The 18,278-nt window shown below is 37.8% G+C and overlaps 1 long non-coding RNA gene across 1 annotated transcript in view; it reads right to left on the bottom strand.

Moving 5' to 3' along the window:
• The window catches only part of LOC140708926 (uncharacterized), a 36,113-nt gene extending 31,201 nt beyond the window's left edge, over positions 1–4,912 (bottom strand). Inside the window, exon 1 of the long non-coding RNA XR_012089239.1 lies at positions 3,462–4,912. This is a non-coding gene — a long non-coding RNA (uncharacterized lncRNA). The remainder of the gene's footprint in view (positions 1–3,461) is intronic.
• Positions 4,913–18,278: the final 13,366 nt, after the last annotated feature.

Raw genomic sequence — 18,278 nt, forward strand, 5'->3', positions numbered from 1 at the left:
CTCTACTTCTTTGGGGTGCAGTTTGAGTGTACTAAGGTAAAACACCTATCTCTTTACATGGAAGTGGCTTCTGGTCCTGGCTCAGAAAGACCCCCAGGCTTGGTTTAAGGCTCTGCTGTTGCTGTCTTAAAGTTCTTGATACTTTCAAACAAGGGGTTCCACATTGTATTCACAAAGCCTTAAAAATTATGTAACCAGTTCTGTCCTTATAATTAATGGGCAACTGGTAGAAAATTTTGGACCTTGTGGGTGGTGAGACTCTGCTTGGATGCTAATTTTAAGCTCTTATTCTCCACCTAGGTTTAATAGATAACCAGGTTTTGGAGATTATGGCACTGGACAATTACTCATAAATGCTCAATAAATAATTCAAGTGATTACTGCCCTAATATGTATTTGACAAATATTTACTGAACAAAGTTCTTACAGAGGGACCAAATGAAGCTTAAGAGTTGCACTGACTAGTGGCTTATGAGCTCTTTGACAGCCATTGTGTTGTTAAAGGAGAAATGAAAAAAAGCCTGTACATGATTGTGAAATCATACCTAACAATTCTTACGTAGAATATGGAACTTGGAATCAAGAGACCTGGGTTCAAATGCAGATTTTCTGTTTTACCTCTTACATGACCTTGTTTGAGCTACTTATGCATTTGGGGGCTTTTACATTTTTTTCTATCTAGAAAACAGGGAGAATAATACTGTGTTCTGGGTCGTTGTGAGGATTAAATTAAACAGCATAGGTTAAAGTGCCTATCAGAGTCTGTGCCGCATAGTAAACACTCAATAAACCGTTGTGCTGGTTTGATATAATTATAACTCTTTACTTAGAATTCCTCTGCATGCATTCATTAAGAAAAAATAATGAGTTATTATTATTAGAATTTAATAGATTATAATTTCTCAAAAAAAGATGATCATTATATTTGTTTTTACTTCTCTTCTTTTTATCTTCTCAATGCTAGCCAACATTACTACCAGTGGCACAAGGATTCTTTTCATTAAATAGGATTTATTTACCGGGACACTTACAGGGACATGAATCTTTAATAAGGTTCAGTCAGATTCCAGGAATTTTGTTTATGTGGTGTGTGTATGTGCACAGCTATGCACAATTAATCAGAGTTTTCAAAGTAAAATCAAGTTAACTTACCACCAAGAGTCCCCCGCCCCCTACCGCTTCACCAAATTACTACTGTCACTCTTTCTAGAATCCAACCAGTAAAGAATTTGGGGTTTCATCTAGAGATGTGTCTGCGGGGATCATTTCTACATCAGAAACAAATAACCATTGTTTTCTTTAACCAGTGCCTTTTTAGCCAACCCACAAAATAGACTTTGTCCATTTTTTAATTTAACAAGCAAAACTCACATCAACTGAGTTGGATTTGGCATAATTTTAAGAAGAAACATTATCATCACATTCAACTCTCTAGTTATTCTTGGCTTTGAAAGGTGAACATGAGGTTATCATCCAGGTTCATGGAAAGCACTAACGATGGTCTCGGGGGAAAGGGCAGTTTAGACAACTCCAAGGTAATGGACGTGGATGTTGTTCAAGAGCTTCTCCATCCAGGGCTGCCAAGAGCACATTTCATTATAACCACAGACCATGGCAACTCTTCAAGAAGTAAATTCCATGAGTTGTGAAAGTTCTTTATATATTTATTATAAAATATTTGGAATTGTTTCTTGACACACTTGAGTGTTAACTATTTGGCTGTATATTTTACATATGTAAACCAAAATAACTCAATGAAATAGCTTCGTTTTACAGAAGGTGAAACTGAGGTTTAGGGAATTTGAGAAGTGCTCCAGATTATACTTGGACCTGGAAAAATCAGGACTAAAACCAAGCCTGTCAAACACCAAAGGTGGTGCTCTTACCCAGAATGACACTCTGTCTTCTATTCTGCCATTTACCCTCCAGCTCTATACCTCCTCCTACTTTCCTCATTTACAACTGAGAACACAGAGAAGTGAGCTCGCCTGCAGGGCTTACCATGGAAGAGAAAAGAGTACGTAGAGAGAAACCAATTACTTAAATATTAGATCCACAAGCTCGATGTTCAGATCAGAGGTTTCCTAAACATCCTGACCTTACAGCTATCCTCATGCAATAGTGTATCACCAAAAAAATACATTAATATACATGCATATGAATGAAAATGATACCTCCCACAAATTATCTTTTTAGAAATAAAACTGGGTTTTAGCTTAGACAATAAGTACTTTCAGGATACAGATGTCTTTTAAACATGTAGCATAATTTTGGTATTTAATAATCTGGAGGGAAAAAATCAATAATCATCATGGTACTAGCTATTAAAAATCTGTATTTTTCACATTCTACTATTTTAAATAAACCATTTGTAGTAGGGTTGGCAAACATGCTCATACTCAATTTCATTCTATGCAAGCATTGCACACATGAGGGACTCTTCGTTTGTTTGTTGATTTTGGCCGAGTTAAAACCTCCATTGCTATCTGAACATGTGAAAGTTTTCAAACCTGCTAACATGGAGTTTGCACCTGACAGAAGGGAAAAACATTTTAACAAGCTTTATTGCATCTGTTGAGAGAAAATGAAATGAAGTTTGCAATGATATTTGCTTTTTAACAGAGCCAGTGAAAAAGCTGTGGAAAGATAAACATAGAAAACAAAAAAAAAAAGAGAACTCACTCAGATTATACTTTTCTTTCTCATTTCGTGTTTTTCTGACTCCCACCTACTTTTCTCTCTAATTTTCTGCCCAGGCTGAAAAGGATAAAATCCTTTTACATCTCTACATGCCAATTTCCACAGCTTCTGCTCCTTGCTAGCAAGTAAAACGTGGTCCAGCCAGAAGACTGCATGCTGGCTGTTATGCCATGAACACCAGAAAATTCCAAGGAAACGTGCAGAGCGCTATTCAAATGGCCACTAAAAGCCCTATACTGGGAGAAAGAGAGTGGCTGTCTCTTACAGTTTTTTAAACTGGGCATCCTTGATTCAAAATAATTTCCCAACCCTTTTACTAGCTTATTATCTCCTGCCCCCTTCCAAAAAATATATAAAATTAACTTTCTGGATTCAACATGTAGGTCACTTCATTCAAGCTTCTGTTCATATGTCACCACCTCTGAATGATCTTTGCCAAACACACTATGTAAAATGTCACCCCACACCCCTGACACCTTCTATCCCATTTTCTCTTGCTTTATTTTTCTTGATAGCAGTGATCACTACCTGACACTGCACCTTTTGTTCATTTATTCATTGCTTTTCTCTCCTTCCAGCATGTATGTGCCATGAGAGTAGATTAATTGACCACTGTACCCCAAATGGGTGGAACAGGATCCCACATCTGATACTCAATATATGTTTGTGGAATTAATTAAATACCTGTGAAAACAAGCTGAATCATATGGAGCTGGCAGCAGTATACTGACATGCTATTTTCTGATGTCATTTGTTCTCACCTAATTCTGCCTGAAGAAAACCTTTTCAGGGAGGCAATCTTTAGTCCAAGTTTCTTCCACTTCTTTCTTCTGTTCTCTGTGTAGTCAGCCCAAAGGATATTTGAGTTCAATTTGCAGAGAAATGCCATAGATAGAAATGATAATGTCGCTTCAACTTAAAAGGGCCGAGCATGTTTTGAAAGTGTTTTATGAACTGGAAACCTTTCTATGAGATATTCCACTGTAGCCCCATAAAACCTTACACCCTGCTGGAATTTCATCCTGTTAAATTTGGCAGTGTTTCCTTCCTCAAGTAATGAGTTCAATTCGTGTTTTCATTTAAGTTCATACCCAGATACAAATCAGTGTCACTGCCACAGGCAACGATTCGCAGAATTCCCAGGCGCCAGGGCTGAGGGATGGCGGGTTCAGAAGAACGAATGCCAAATTCTCTTTTTCACTGGGGGCAGTGTAGTATTTACTGTCATAAGCCCGCCTCATGCCAGGTCCCATGGAGGCAGTTGGCTAAGTGGGCTTCCGGCTTCTATCTCAACGCAAGCTCGTCTTCTAAAGCCTCTCTGGATTTCCTGTGGTAATCCTTCTTTGTGTCCCTCTGAGAAAGAAACAATAATCGTTCAGTTTTTTTTCTTTTTTTTTTTCCCAAGAAGAGAGTTCAAGAGCACAAGTGGTTTTAGTTAAGGATTCAATAAACACTTTGGCAAGAATGAGGAAAGCTGTGTAGAAAAGACCTAGCGGTTCTTCCAGTTGTATTAATAGTTTAAGGGGGTATTTTCCCATGAGGAAAACAGGGCATAGTCAATACTCTGAGAGACCACCTCTGTCCTTTGCTGATACATCAGGTAATTAAAATCTTATGCTTACTCAATGGCTCTTTTAAACATGGTATTATTAAGGAATGATTGCTTTTGCAACAAAGAAGGTAACAATGACAGCAAGAGCATCAGTGTGGAAGTTCTTCTCCACCTGTCAGGGAATCTATTCTGATTTGCAATGACACTATGACTTCTTGCAAGCAAACACCTGGAGACAGGACAGGTAGTGCTGAACTTCAGGACAATGCCATCACGTAAGTCTTCATTTGGGTCACTGCAGCCAGCTCATCCCTTCCTCAAGCCACATTCCCAGACTTCAAAGCGATCGCATCCACTTGAAGGAGAAAAGACAGTGGAGCACAAGGTTTGAAAATAACAGGAGGAAAGTAGTTCGAGGAAAGTAAAAAAAGAAAAAGATATATTGAAAAGTGTTTGCCTTCTTTATATTCAAGAGATCTAGCTAATTTACACAGACACACACGCACACACACACACTCTCATATTTTACTAGCCCTTTTACTCAGCTGTAAATTTGTGACTCTGAGCTTCCACAATCAGAGGATTGAAGCCATTGTACTAAGAACCTCAAATCTCAGTATAAATAGCCCCACTGCTTTTCTTCATGCCAGGTGAGGCAGACAACTGAGCCCACGCTGAGCTAATGGTTGACAGACCCCTCTGAGAGATCTGTCTGTGGAACTCCCTTGAGATGGCTATGCTATGCTGTGAAACATATTTTCTTTGTGTACAAATTGAGATAACATTTAGATGCCTGATGACGCTTTACAAGGCCTTCTCTATTAAAAAATAGTTATTTTTCTACTCTCCCTTTAGAGGCTTCTTCTAAACCCTAATTTGGTCCCACTACTTGGAGATCAGTATGCTACCATTTGTCATACAATTGAATGTCTTCCAAATTGTCCCATAATAAGCTGAAATATACATGTAAGTATTCATTTAATATGAAAGCTTTTATATCAATGTGATGTATTGATTAATCAATTAATGTGTTAATTCATCAATTATTTATTGAACACCTACTAATTCCAGGTATTGCCCTAGAAGCTGGACACTGTGAGAAGGTATAATGAATACAAGTTCTTTGGCATGTATTAAAAATATGAGGCTTATGTGGGAAACAATCAGTCATTAATATACACTGTACATCATGCAGGAGATACCGTATGTAAAAGCTATTTCAGACACTAAGGCATTTGGTCCAAGGCATATTCTCTACATTACAAGCAAATTCTATTTTGCTCATTCAAATAATTCTTGGCATTTTGATATTTTAAGTTGTCATATCTCGACCCAACATGCGGGAAGTGACCTGGCTTTGAAACATTGTGTTTAATCAGGAGCTTTGATCTGGTGTGACATCAGTGTGCCTGTTGCAAGAAACTGTTTTAAGTCCAAGAGCAAAAGCCATTGTCTCCATTATCTGTGTCACACCTAAAGATGAGCTGGATTTCGCCGTGGGATGTTGAAAGGTAGAAGTTCACAACCTGAGGCTTTAGTTCTGAAGGATAGGTTCAGATAGCTGCAGAAATAGAAACATAATTAATCACCCTATAAAGAACTACTACAGGGATCAGAATGTTCTTCTGAAACCATTGGGAAGCAGGGCCTGTCGGACTGTTTAAGATATGCAGCCAGTGATTTCTTGAAAGAAGATGAGAGGAGAGAGGGAAGGTTAGGACGGAACTAGCAAGAGCTGTGAGGGGAACCAGCAGAAGGGAAAACGGCCAATGCCAAGTTGTCAGTGGAGAAGGAGTGTGATGCTCTTACAGAGCTAGAAGAGGTCAATAAATCACCACCCTTATCTTGCAAACAGAGCCTGTGACTTCAAAAATTAGCTCATTTATTCTGCACAATTAAATTTATTGAAGTGTGACAGAAAAAGTTTAGCAGGCAGTGAAGCAGAAAGCCAGCAACAGCCGAGGCGAGCATCTGAGTGAATGACACAATTAGTTGATTTTCATTTTATTTATCAATATAATTATTGAATTGTATTTATCCTTTTTCACAGATTTCTACAATTATTACTGCTCAAGCCTCTAGGGAAAGAATTAGTTCAAATTTTCAGTCTAAGTTAATGTGATTATGGAGCTGCTAATAAAAGGAAAGTTCTTTAAAGTGCTACACAATCTTGTATTCAATGTCACTCCCATCATCGGGCTTAGAAAACCAGTCCCTTTTCATGTGAATGTGGTAAATTGAATTTAAATTTGTATATGTATGGAATTCCCCAGGTAGGAACTGAGCTGAGGCTGGTCAATGCCCTCCTTTCTGGGACTGTAAAGGATTTGTCTTGTATTTAAAATTGGAGACCAGAACTTTTTGTTTGTTTGTTTGTTTTGGTTTTGAATATGATGAAAAAAGAAATCCTCAAGAATTTCCTAATCTTTATGAAGTTTGTAAAAGAAAAAAGGATAAAGGTGATGGAACTGCTTTCTTTTTTGTTTTATCTTGGCTTTATCAGGACCTGGCATTCCACTATGTCCCTGTGAAAGCATGTCAAAACAACAACAACAACAAAAAAGAACAAATATAAGTTGTTAAGACGGTATGCATGTTCCAGAGAAGAGATGGAGCACAGCCTGACACACAGTGTGTGGGAACCTAGTTTATCCCCCTGAAGCAGCAGTGTAGGGACGTACCAGCTGTATGGATCTGAATCGTCTTCCCCCAATACATCAAGACAATGGCTGCCAAAGGACACCCTTCCTGCATGGTACGAAAAATAACCCATTTCCTAGAGAGGGGAACTCAGTCTCAATCATCATCTCCAGGCCTTTCAGTTAAATGTTTTCTTGTTCTGAGAGACGGTCAGTTTCTCTGTGAAGGTAGGGTGAAGACAACTCAAGTTCAACTTCTAATATACCCAACAGAGTATATAGGTTCCCAAGAAATCTGTTAAAGCAGTGATTTTCAAGCTCAGAATCTATAAGGATCATAGGGTACATGTTAAAATGAAGATTCTTAGGTCCTATCTCCAGAGAGGAATTTGGCTTGCATTTCAAAATGAATATTCCATTGGCTGTGGTTTGGGAACCAACTTCAAGAAATATTGGAAATGCTAAAGTAAATCATGAACTTGAGCAGTGGCAGCTCTTCCAAAGATAAACGGTTCTGCCATCCATAAAACTGGGAGAACTGCTGACTCACAGGTGAGGAAGAGAACACTAAATTCTGACCCTAATACAGCACCTAACATGCAAACTAAAGCAGGATTTATCACTGCCACATATTCAGTGTGATCATTTATCTAGTTCTTACTAACGTGGGATAGTACTCATAGAAAGAGCTAATATTTATTGTCACTATTATAACCCAAAATTATTCTTTTCTTTTTTAAAGTTTTATTCCAGGTTCAGGGGTGCGTATGAAGGTTTGTTACATGGGTAAACTTGTATCGGGGGGGTTTGTTGTACACATTATTTCATCAACCAGACATTAAGCCATGTACCCAACAGTTATCTTTTCTGCTCCTCTCCTTTCTCCTACCCCCACCCTCAAGTAGAACCCAATGTCTGCTGTTCCCTTGTTTGTGTTCATGAGTTCTCATCATTTAGTTCCCACTTATAACTGAGAACATGTGGTATTTGGTCTTGTGTTTTCTTTATTTCTGTTTTTCTTCAGCTTTCCAATTTAATCTGTCAGTAAGACCTATCTGTTCTGCATCCAAAATATGTCTCAAATCTATCTACTTTTGGTAACCACTAGTTTAAGTCTGCTCTGTCTCACTCTGGAAGCTCAGTGTGGCTAAAACAGAGTGGGTAAGAGAGTACTGGATGTTCATATCAGTGAGCTGGCCAAGGGCCAGATCACATAGGGCCCTGTAGGGCCCCAACTTTAGACTCTATTCTAAATGTGATGGGAAACCACTAGAGTATTGAGACGTCACAAGCATCAAGATGTGATTCATCCTTTTAAAAGGCTCATTCTGACAGCTAAATGGAGTACAGGATGTTAAAAATATATAAAAATGAATTCAATATGAGATTAAATTTTGAAGTCATGGGACACGATTTTAGAAAGATACTCTAGTCCGTTATTAATTGCCAAATAAACAGATCTCCAAGGGTGATGGGGAAAGTCTCTTATTTTATGACCCATTCCTTTGCAATATATAAACTATCTTTGACACGATTGCACCCAATCTAAGTGATACTATAACTCAATTTTTTGGATACATATTTAAATTAGATTTCAAATGGTCACAAAGATTTAACTATCATTCTTCTCCCTGTGCATTTTGAGAGAGGCTAGCAATGAACTGCATGGTTCAAGATAAAGAAAACACATAATTTGTCAGAAGATATATACGGAGCATATAAATGTCTATCATTCGTAAGTTTGTATCATCCTGGGCTATCAAGACAGAAATTTTTATCAGTGTCACTTCCTACCTACCTATTCTTTTTCAAATGGGGGTGGGGTGGGAGGTAGGGTATGGAAAGGAATATAAAGTATTCATGAGTCATTGGACAAAGGTCTGACTTACCTCTGTTATGACTGGACTTCAACATAAGAGCACAGGAGGCCAGGTGTGGTGGCTCATACCTGTAATCCCAGCACTTTGAGAGGTTGAGGTAGGTGGATCACTTGAGGTCAGGAGTTTGAGACCAGCCTGGACAACATGGTGAAACCCAGTCTCTACTAAAAATACAAAAATTGGCTGGGCATGGTGACACACACCTGTAATCCCAGCTACTTGGGAAGCTGAGACAGGAGAAATGCTGGAACCTGGGGAGGTGGAGGTTGCAGTGAGCCAAGGTTGTGCCACTGCACTCCAGCTTGGGCGACAAAAAGAGATACTATCTCAAAAAAAAAAAAAAAAAAAGGAAAAAAAAGCACAGGGGCTAAAATTATGCCCAAGTAGAATAAAAGTATTTCCTGTAAAGTGAAAAAGAGAGGACCAAATAGTTCACCTCTGGTTAAAAGAGTGGAATGAGATATGAAATTTACAAGTTGATTTTCTAGTGCCTAAGATATACCTGTGACCAAGGTCTAATTGTCAATTTACATGTGTGCACAAATTTCAAACACAGCTTTCAAGCTGTCTGTGAAGAAGCTAAACGAACTCCAGCAGCTCTGTTCGAATATGTTTCCCTGAAATTTTTGTTTCTGTGGCAGACACTTTAGACCTTGAAGTCATTTTCAGTTGAATTCCCATTCACACTCTCTTAATAATACCCAACACCAAATGTACATACTAAAATTTCCAAGAAATTGCCATTTTCTTTGGAGTTGGGCTTCCCAGAAATCTCTCTCATGGATTTTAATGCATGTGCTGTAAATGAACCAGCTTTTGCATTTCATTAGGACAATTGCTTTTATGACACATCCTAGGTGAGGGGCGGATAACTTTCCCCAAAGAGTGGATTATAACTATGTATATTGAGACATATTGTTCATCTTTTCGGAGTCCCTCAACTTATCTCTCTTTCTCTTTCTCATCTTACCAATGAGAACGACCCATGTCAGGTCACCCTTCCATTACTAGATTTTAATAAACACCACACTGTGAGATACAGGATCTGTTTCTGGAGAAATGGGGGATGCACCAGATGTCAGAGCCCAGAGGATAGGGAGTTAACTCCTCATGGAGTGAAACTTGGCCAGTTAGAAGTGAGAGATATGAGATAGCTAGACACATACCTTTCCCATTCTTCCTCTGTCTGTGGGTTACTCTGGAGAGAGGTTCTTCATACAGACTTCCTGCAAAGTGTTCATGTACAGAATTAACAATTCTATTGAGTGACCTGCTGTGGCTTATTATAAAGTAGTAGCCAAAGTGATAAGACATTGCATTCCATTCTTACTTTGCTTCCTGTATCTTTTGCTCTTGACTTCATTGCCATGGTCTTGTGTCCCCACGTAAAATGTTAGCATTGATTCCTTGTCTTAGGATCTGCTTTCTAAAAGACCCAGTAAGACACAGTGTTTTCTGCAGATGTGGAGAAAGGAGGCAGTTCAACCAGTTTAACACAGTCACTAAGACTCACAACCCTGAGTAAGCATCAGAATTATCTGTGATTCTTTTTAAAAAAATACAACTATTTATTTATTTATTTATTTATTTATTTATTTATTGAGACTGAGTCTTGCTGTGTCACCTGGGCTGGAGTATAGTGGCACAATCTCGGCTCACTGCAAGTTCCGCCTCCCAGGTTCAAGCAATTCTCCTGCCTAAGCCTCCCAAGTAGCTGGGATTACAAATGTGCACCACCACGCCCAGCTAATTTTTGCATTTTCAGTAGAGACGCGGTTTCACCATGTTGGCCAGGCTGCTCTCCAATTCCTGACCTCAGGTGATCCACCTGCCTTGGCCTCCCAAAGTTCTGGGATTACAGGCATGAGCTATTGCGCTTGGCCAAAAACACAGCTCTTTCACCAGCCTCCTGCCTGAGCCAACCTAAGACTTACTGAGTTTCCAATGGTAAAGCAGCTACAGACCTAAAAATCTCCTCCAATAATTTTGGTGCACTGATAGGTTGCCTACAGTCTAGGGAACTAATACTACTCTGACCTTTCATAAGACAGGGCGTCAAGATCCAGGAATAGTAGACTATTATATCACTTCTGTCAGGCCTCTGAGCCCAAGATAAGGCATCATATCCCCTGTGACCTGCACGTGTACATCCAGATGGCCTGAAGCAACTGAAGATCCACAAAGAGGTGAAAAAAGCCTTAACTGGTGACATTCCACCATTGTGATTTATTTCTGTCCCACCCTAACTGATCAATGTACTTTGTAATCTCCCCAACCCTTAAAAAGGTTCTTTGTAATTCTCCCCACGCTTGAGAATGTACTTTGTGAGATCCACCCCCTGTCCGCAAAACATTGCTCCTAACTCCACTGCCTATCCCAAAACCTATAAGAACTAATGATAATCCCACCACCCTTTGCTGACTGTCTTTTCGGACTCAGCCAGCCTGCAGCCAGGTGAAATAAACAGTCTTGTTGCTCACACAAAGCCTGTTTGGTGGACTGTCTTCACATGGACACCCGTGACAACTTCCCGCACTAGAACCAGTTAGCTAGATGGGCTTTACAAGTTTAGATTGAAATGCAAATATAACAAAGAAAACAACATAAATCCTTACCAGGATAACGTATCATATTATGTCAAAATGTAATAAAACTTACAAAAACTGATAAATTTCATTTGCCTCTCTAACTCAAGAAACCGAAAGAAGTGGCTTACTCTGTAAGGTCACTTACATAGTTAGTAAGCAACATAGAACAAGAACCCGCCTCATTATTTTTTAGGCCAGTTTTCTACTCCACTTCTGACTGTGATAACAAGGCTGGGACAAGAAATGATTTACCACGAAAGATTTTTTTCTTGTTGTTGGTGGTGTTTGCCCTTCATTTATTTATTTAAAAACTTTTATTTTAGGTTCAGGGGTAAACTTGCAGGTGTGTTACGTAAGTAAATTGCGTATCATGGTGGTTTGGCATACAGATTACTTTTTCACTCAGATGACAATAAGCATAGTACTTGAAAGGTAGTTTTTTGATCCTCACTCTTCTCCCTCCCTCCACCCTCAAGTAGGCCCCAGTGTCTGTTCCCTTCTTTGTGTTCATGTGTACTCACTGGTTAGCTCCTGTTTATAAGTGAGAATATGCAGTACGTGGTTTACTGTTCTTGTACCACAAAAGTTTGAGTGTAAAAAGAGTACCAAAAAAAAAAAAAAAAAAAAAAAAGACCAGAAATAAGAAAAGTGGAAGCAAAATGGAAAGCGAGGCCTGTCCAAAACTATGCTTTTCTAACTTTGTCTTGGGCTTGGAGTTGGCTTAGATGCCGCCTCCTTGACTGAGTCACTGACAGCCACATCCTTGGACTTAATTTGACCTCTGACACACGCATTGTAAACCTCTGATAGGGTGAAAAAGACAGTGAAACATGGTAAACATTTATTTTAGTTCTGCCTTTCTCACTATGTAGGAAACCAAGAAGAAGAAACTAGGGAAAATTTCACGTGTTTGAGTTTCTTCTTTTCTGAGCTGGAGAACAAAAATTGGAACTTTGATGTAATAGTTTTCACTAAGAACAAAATACGGTATTAGATAGATTCATTCACCTTGGATACTAAGATGACATGTTTTCAGTTTATCATTTTAACAAGATTCTATTAGGATACATAGCTATTTAACTGAAAGTATTAAAAAGAAGTTAGTTAATGACAATCCAATAAATAATTTCATTACTAGAAAGCAAAATAGAATTACTATTTATGCCATGATTGTGTGAGCATTATGTAATAGTTACTGTTCTAAGCATTTTATGTGCTTTTAAACATTTAATCACTGCCACAATCTTATATGTAAGGCATTAATATTCTGATTTTACAGATAAAGGAAAAAGGTAGAGTTGGGTAGGTGGGTAGTTAAGAGGTTAAAGAGTTGGATTTGCAATTCAGATCCAACTCCAAAGCCCATTTTCTTTCTTCTATACTGTACGTACCATGGGGTTACCATAAATATTAGATAAACTTTAACAACTTCAGCTACATATCAAATGATATCATTAAGTAAAATCCTCAATTTAGAGATTTGGAAAGACATTCTTTTCTCTTTGCGGACTATCACATAGATAGTAGATTTGCTCCTCATGTGGAAACAAAGATGTTTTGAAACATATTCAATCTTCTTGAAGTCATTTTCAATCTCTTCTCAGGCTAACTAGTGTCAAACCATAAATGGCTATGATCCTCATCCAGCTAAAATTAGCTTTGTTTTAGTCTTGTTATGAAAAACTTTTGGATGTGAAATAGGCTAAGAAAGTTGGATACAGATCACCTCAAAATGAAATAGCATAGGAAAGAATTATTTCTCCACCAATAAGCTGTGCAAAAAATATAACATATTCACCAATGCCAGAGCATGTAAATCACAGGGTAGTTATTGGAATAGAGTCCTGAAGCCCATGTCCCATTATTAATGAGTCCATTTTGCATGAAGAGCTTTCTCCAGCCTCAGTTCTACTCTCTTCTCCTAGAGGATCAATTTCAGTAACTATCACCTTTTGTTAAAAGTTCTCCCCTGATATTAAAATATTCTGGCTTTCTTATCAGTGGATTGATTCTCCCCCAATATTTTTTAATCCAAAGAAACTTTACCAAAATGTATAAAATAAAATGAAGTGTTTTATATATTTTGTTTAACCTTTACGACTAATAATATAACAACTAAAATTTATTGAGGCCGAGTGTCGTGGCTTACGCCTGTAATCCCAGTGCTTTGGGAGGCTGAGGTGGGTGGATCACCTGAGGTCAGGAGTTCAAGACCAGCCTGGCCAACATGGCTGAAACCCTGTCTCTACTGAAAAATACAAAAATTAGCCAGGCATTGTGGCTTATGCCTGTAATCCGAGATACTCGGGAAGCTGAGGCAGGGCGAATTGCTTGAACCTGGGACGTGGAGGTTACAGTGAGCCAATATCATGCTACTGCACTCCAGCCTGAGTGACAGAGCAACACTCCATCTAAAAAATAAATAAATAAAATAAAATAAAATAATTGAGCACTTAGGTGTAAACAGGCACATTTCATACATTTTCGTTTTCACATTGCTCAACACCTGTGCCATAGGCATCATGATTTTCCTCTCTCTGTCTTTTTCTCTCTTGCTCTTTTTTTTGTCTTTCTCTCTTCTCTTTCTCTTAAAAATGTTCAAACTGAGACTCACCAACCAGAAGTATTTGTATAGGATCATAGATGCACGCATGGGAGTCATGCCTACTCAACTCCCAAATCCAGCTCCTGTGCCTATAAGGATTGCATCTGCACGGTGTGGGGCAGCCTGTATAAGGCTGTGGGTCAAAGAAAACAGATCCCCTAGGCTGCTTGAAGGGTGGTGGTGGTATTGGTGGTAATTGCATATTTGCTATCCAAAAATAACTGATATTATTAGATTGATGCAAATGTAATTGCGTTTTTCACCATCAAAAGTAGTTGCCAAAACTGCAATTACTTTTGCACCAATCTAAATGCTTCCATTTTCTTGAAAATTTAGGTAAGACTGAGTCAGGTCCTCACTTTTTCTCAAGAAACAAAACAAAAACATAAAACCATAAAACAACGAAAACTTTAAATTTCCTTTTTTTTTTTTTTTTTTTGCAACCAACCAAATTGATTACATGATTCAAAGGCTTAGTCAGCTCTATTTTTCTCCAAACTACCTCAGCAGGCACTTTTTAACAGAAGACATACTTTTGATAAATATGAAATATTTGTGAGTAATATTAGATTCTGTTTCATCTTACTACATTGAGCACACTTGAAAGATATTTCTATGAGTCTGAACCCTCTGTATTTTAGTCCTTGGTATATGCAACTTTTTTTACATTGCCCATGTTGTACCCAATAAATAAAAGTTAAAGACTTTTCAGAATTTTGGAACCACTTTAGTACGAGGGGTTTGGGGGGAATGCTATTACCCTCTCCCTATTATTTGACTCAAACTCCCATCTGACACCTTGGGCTGAATTTAAACGATGCAGCCTAGCCCTTCTGCTTCTGTGGTAGATGACAAATCTGTCTCCACGAGAATCTGTTAGCTGTTAGAACTCTGTGTTCTCATGGTAGATACTTTAGGAACTTCTGATATTCATTCAAAGCCTCAGGTGACATAAAACTCAGAAGAGATGCAGTAAAGAATTGGGAACGACAACTAAGAAATACTAAAGTATCATTTCACCCAATTTCTGGCCAGGCAGAAAGGAGGGAAGGAAGGGAGGGAGGAAGGAAGAAAAGAAGGGAGGGAAAGGAGGGAAGGAGAGAAGAAGTAAGGAAGAGAGAGAGGAAGGGGGAGGAAGAAAGAAAAAAGAAAGAGAAAGAGAGAAAGAAACAAAAAGAAAAAAAATGTTTTGGTTAGGTGTTTTTGTTGCTAGATCTACATACACAAAGCCAAGTGGAAAGTTGAAATTAATTAGATGAGTAAACTAGAAGATAAGGCTTTGTAATAGATCCAGAGAACTCCGTGATATGACTGACCATCACATTAGTCTTACTGATAATACAGTTGTGTTTTGGCCTAAAAAGCAGTTGAAGGAGGAGTGGTGGAAGCTGGAGATGCGTCTGGAGGAGGCAAGATGCAAATGAAGTGGAAGGCGGAGGCAGAAGGAGAAAGCAAGGAGGGAAAAATAGCAGAGTTGAGTAAGGCCTGCAAAGAGGGAAACAATATTCACCCTGAGAAAATAATTTCTTTCTTTCTTTCTTTTTTTTTTTTAAGAGGGAGTCTTGCTCTGTCACCCAGGCTGGGGTGCAGCAGTAGGATGATCTCGGCTCACTGCAACCATCGCCTCCCGGGTTCAAGCAATTCTCCTGCCTCAGCCTCCCAAGTAGCTGGGATCACAGGCATGCACCACCATACCCAGCAAATTTTTATATTTTTGGTAGAGATGGGGTTTCGCTGTGTTGGCCAGGCTGGTCTCGAACTCCTGACCTCAAGTGATCCACCCACCTCGACCTTCCAAAGAGTTGGGATTACAGGCGTGAGCCACTGCCACCCATCAGAAAATAATTTCTAAGCTTCTTAATCTTTTGAATATTCTAAGAAGCCATAGTGGTTATTTCTTTATTTTCGATATAGGACTTCATAATTTATTAACTCTTTAAGACTATAATCTGAGCCTTATCCGGTCTACCTCTTGAAATCTCTCTCCAAAATATATAACTTAGTCACTTATTTAATAACCAATGCATTATTATGATCTAATGATACTTGGTATCATAAAATATTAAACAACACAAATTTCTGTGTGGCATTAATCAGGAAAATACCTCATCAGGTCCACATATTTATAATAATTTCAAAATCACTTAATGGCCATTGATACAAAAAGTATTTTGAAAAAATAAAACAAGGCTTTCCAACATGGAATAATAGTCACTTGAAAAGTATCTTGCCTTCCTTTCATTCTGGTCTTCCATCTTTTCCCAAGCTAACAAAATCTGATTCTCTAAATAAAATCACAGTAGATATGAACATCAGAACATCAGGAAAGGCTATCTTTCCTCACATCTGTATTCCACGCAGAAAACCTAAGAGGCTGAAATGAAAGATCTTTTGGAAACTCCATCCTCCGTAGCTCGAAATTTTACACCTTTATATTTTCGCAGAAATCTAAATATAACACATTCCCAAACACAATTTCCCTATGCTTCTTTAAATTAGATAAGAAAATATTGTTGTTCATCATCCCAGAATAACAAATCAATTGGTCTAAACACGAAAAATAAAACAATCTAAATGGATATACTTGTTTCTCCTTTGATAATATATGATTTGCTCATAAAGTTATGCATTAAGCTACTTAACAGGTTATTGAAAATCTGATCATGTGAACATTCTGTTTTTGGGTGTTTTCTTGGATGTTTTACAAGAACCTGAGTAAAATAGACACTGAATCTAACAGATCACCTAATGAAAGAGAATCAAATTTAGAAGCTGACAGTTCTGTAGTACTACTATCAGTGTAAAAAAATTCTTCCCATGGCCTACTGACTATGAAAATTTGTTTTTTTTTTCCCCCCAAGAGGTGTTTAAGCAACTAGTTTTAACTAGTTTTGCAGTTTGGCTGTTTCATACTTACTGTAAATTTGTTCACCTCTTTGTAACTACTGATAAATACTCTTGATTTGGATTGTGTGATGTATGTTTTGAAACAAAAATAATGCCCTACACTTGTATATACTTTTCTGTTTACAAAACGCTTTCATACACATTACCAGTTCTCACACTAAATCTATGAGCTAAATTACTTTGCCCATATTACTGAAAAGAAAACTAATGATTAGAGTTACAAAATGACTTTCCCAATGACACAAAGCTAGTCAGTAGTAGAAACAAGATGGCAACCCTCCTTATCTGTGTCTCAGCCCAGTCAGCGTCCTTTTCCTCTACACAACAATTAGCTCCTTCCAAGAACTGCCCATGAACATAGGCACTGATTCCTACCTTCAAGAACCTTCTATCCCAACTGGGTCACAGAACTGTCCAGTCAAGACCAAGTCATCTATCCCTTTTTCTTTCAGTTATCTCTTCTGCACCTGCCTTTGTTTGAAGACAGGTAATAATACCCAAACTCAGGAAATGATTCACAGCCTTTCAAGCAAATTGGCCTGTTAAAAGCATGAATTCATATGCACTGCTGTAAAAGCATAGTAATTAGATTTGTACCTTATGCTCTCCAGCCAGAAATGGATTAAAATGGCTGTGTCCTTTCCAAAACTTCCAACCTCAAAACAGGGATTATCTTTTGCTTCAAAGTCATCTTCAGGTAATTTTCTCTAAGCAGATAAATAAATATAAAGTTGAATTTTAGTTTTTGGATGATTCTTTGAAGTTTTCCTTGAAATGTCAGTTTTTTAAATTTTTTTCATATGTACTATATCCAAATAGAGAAACATACCAAAAATTAAAATTGGCAAGAGACTACTAGACATTCAGAATTTACTTAAATTTACTTGAATTTACTTAACAAATTTCTTAACATTATTTCCTAGAGATGACGAAATCCTTTGCCTTAGAAAAGTCTAATAAAAATGTGTACTTTCACCTTTTGCTAGACAATGCAAAATCCTAAGAACATTTAAATTCCATTTATCACCATCTCTTCTCCTACATTATTATCTTCTTATGTATTTTAATTCTACATATTTTAATATTCCACAGATATTATAATTTATTATTGTCTTATATAGTCAACATCAACTTAGATTTAGGTGCATATTTATCCTTTTTCTTGCTCTTCCTTCCTTTTTGCATCTCTGAATATCTTCTGAGATTATTTATTGTCTTCCTAAAAAGTGCTTTTTATAATTTTCATTAAATGTCTTTAGCGAAAAGTTCTTACCACTCTATTGCCTTACCTAGACTCTGGCGATGTCTTTCTTACCACTTTCACTTTCAAAAGATATTTTCACTGAATATGGAACTTCAGGTTTGTAGTTATTTTCTCTCATTATTTTGAAGCTATAATCTCATTGT

Source organism: Chlorocebus sabaeus, chromosome 17 (assembly GCF_047675955.1).
Source record: "Chlorocebus sabaeus isolate Y175 chromosome 17, mChlSab1.0.hap1, whole genome shotgun sequence".
Taxonomy (NCBI): domain Eukaryota; kingdom Metazoa; phylum Chordata; class Mammalia; order Primates; family Cercopithecidae; genus Chlorocebus; species Chlorocebus sabaeus.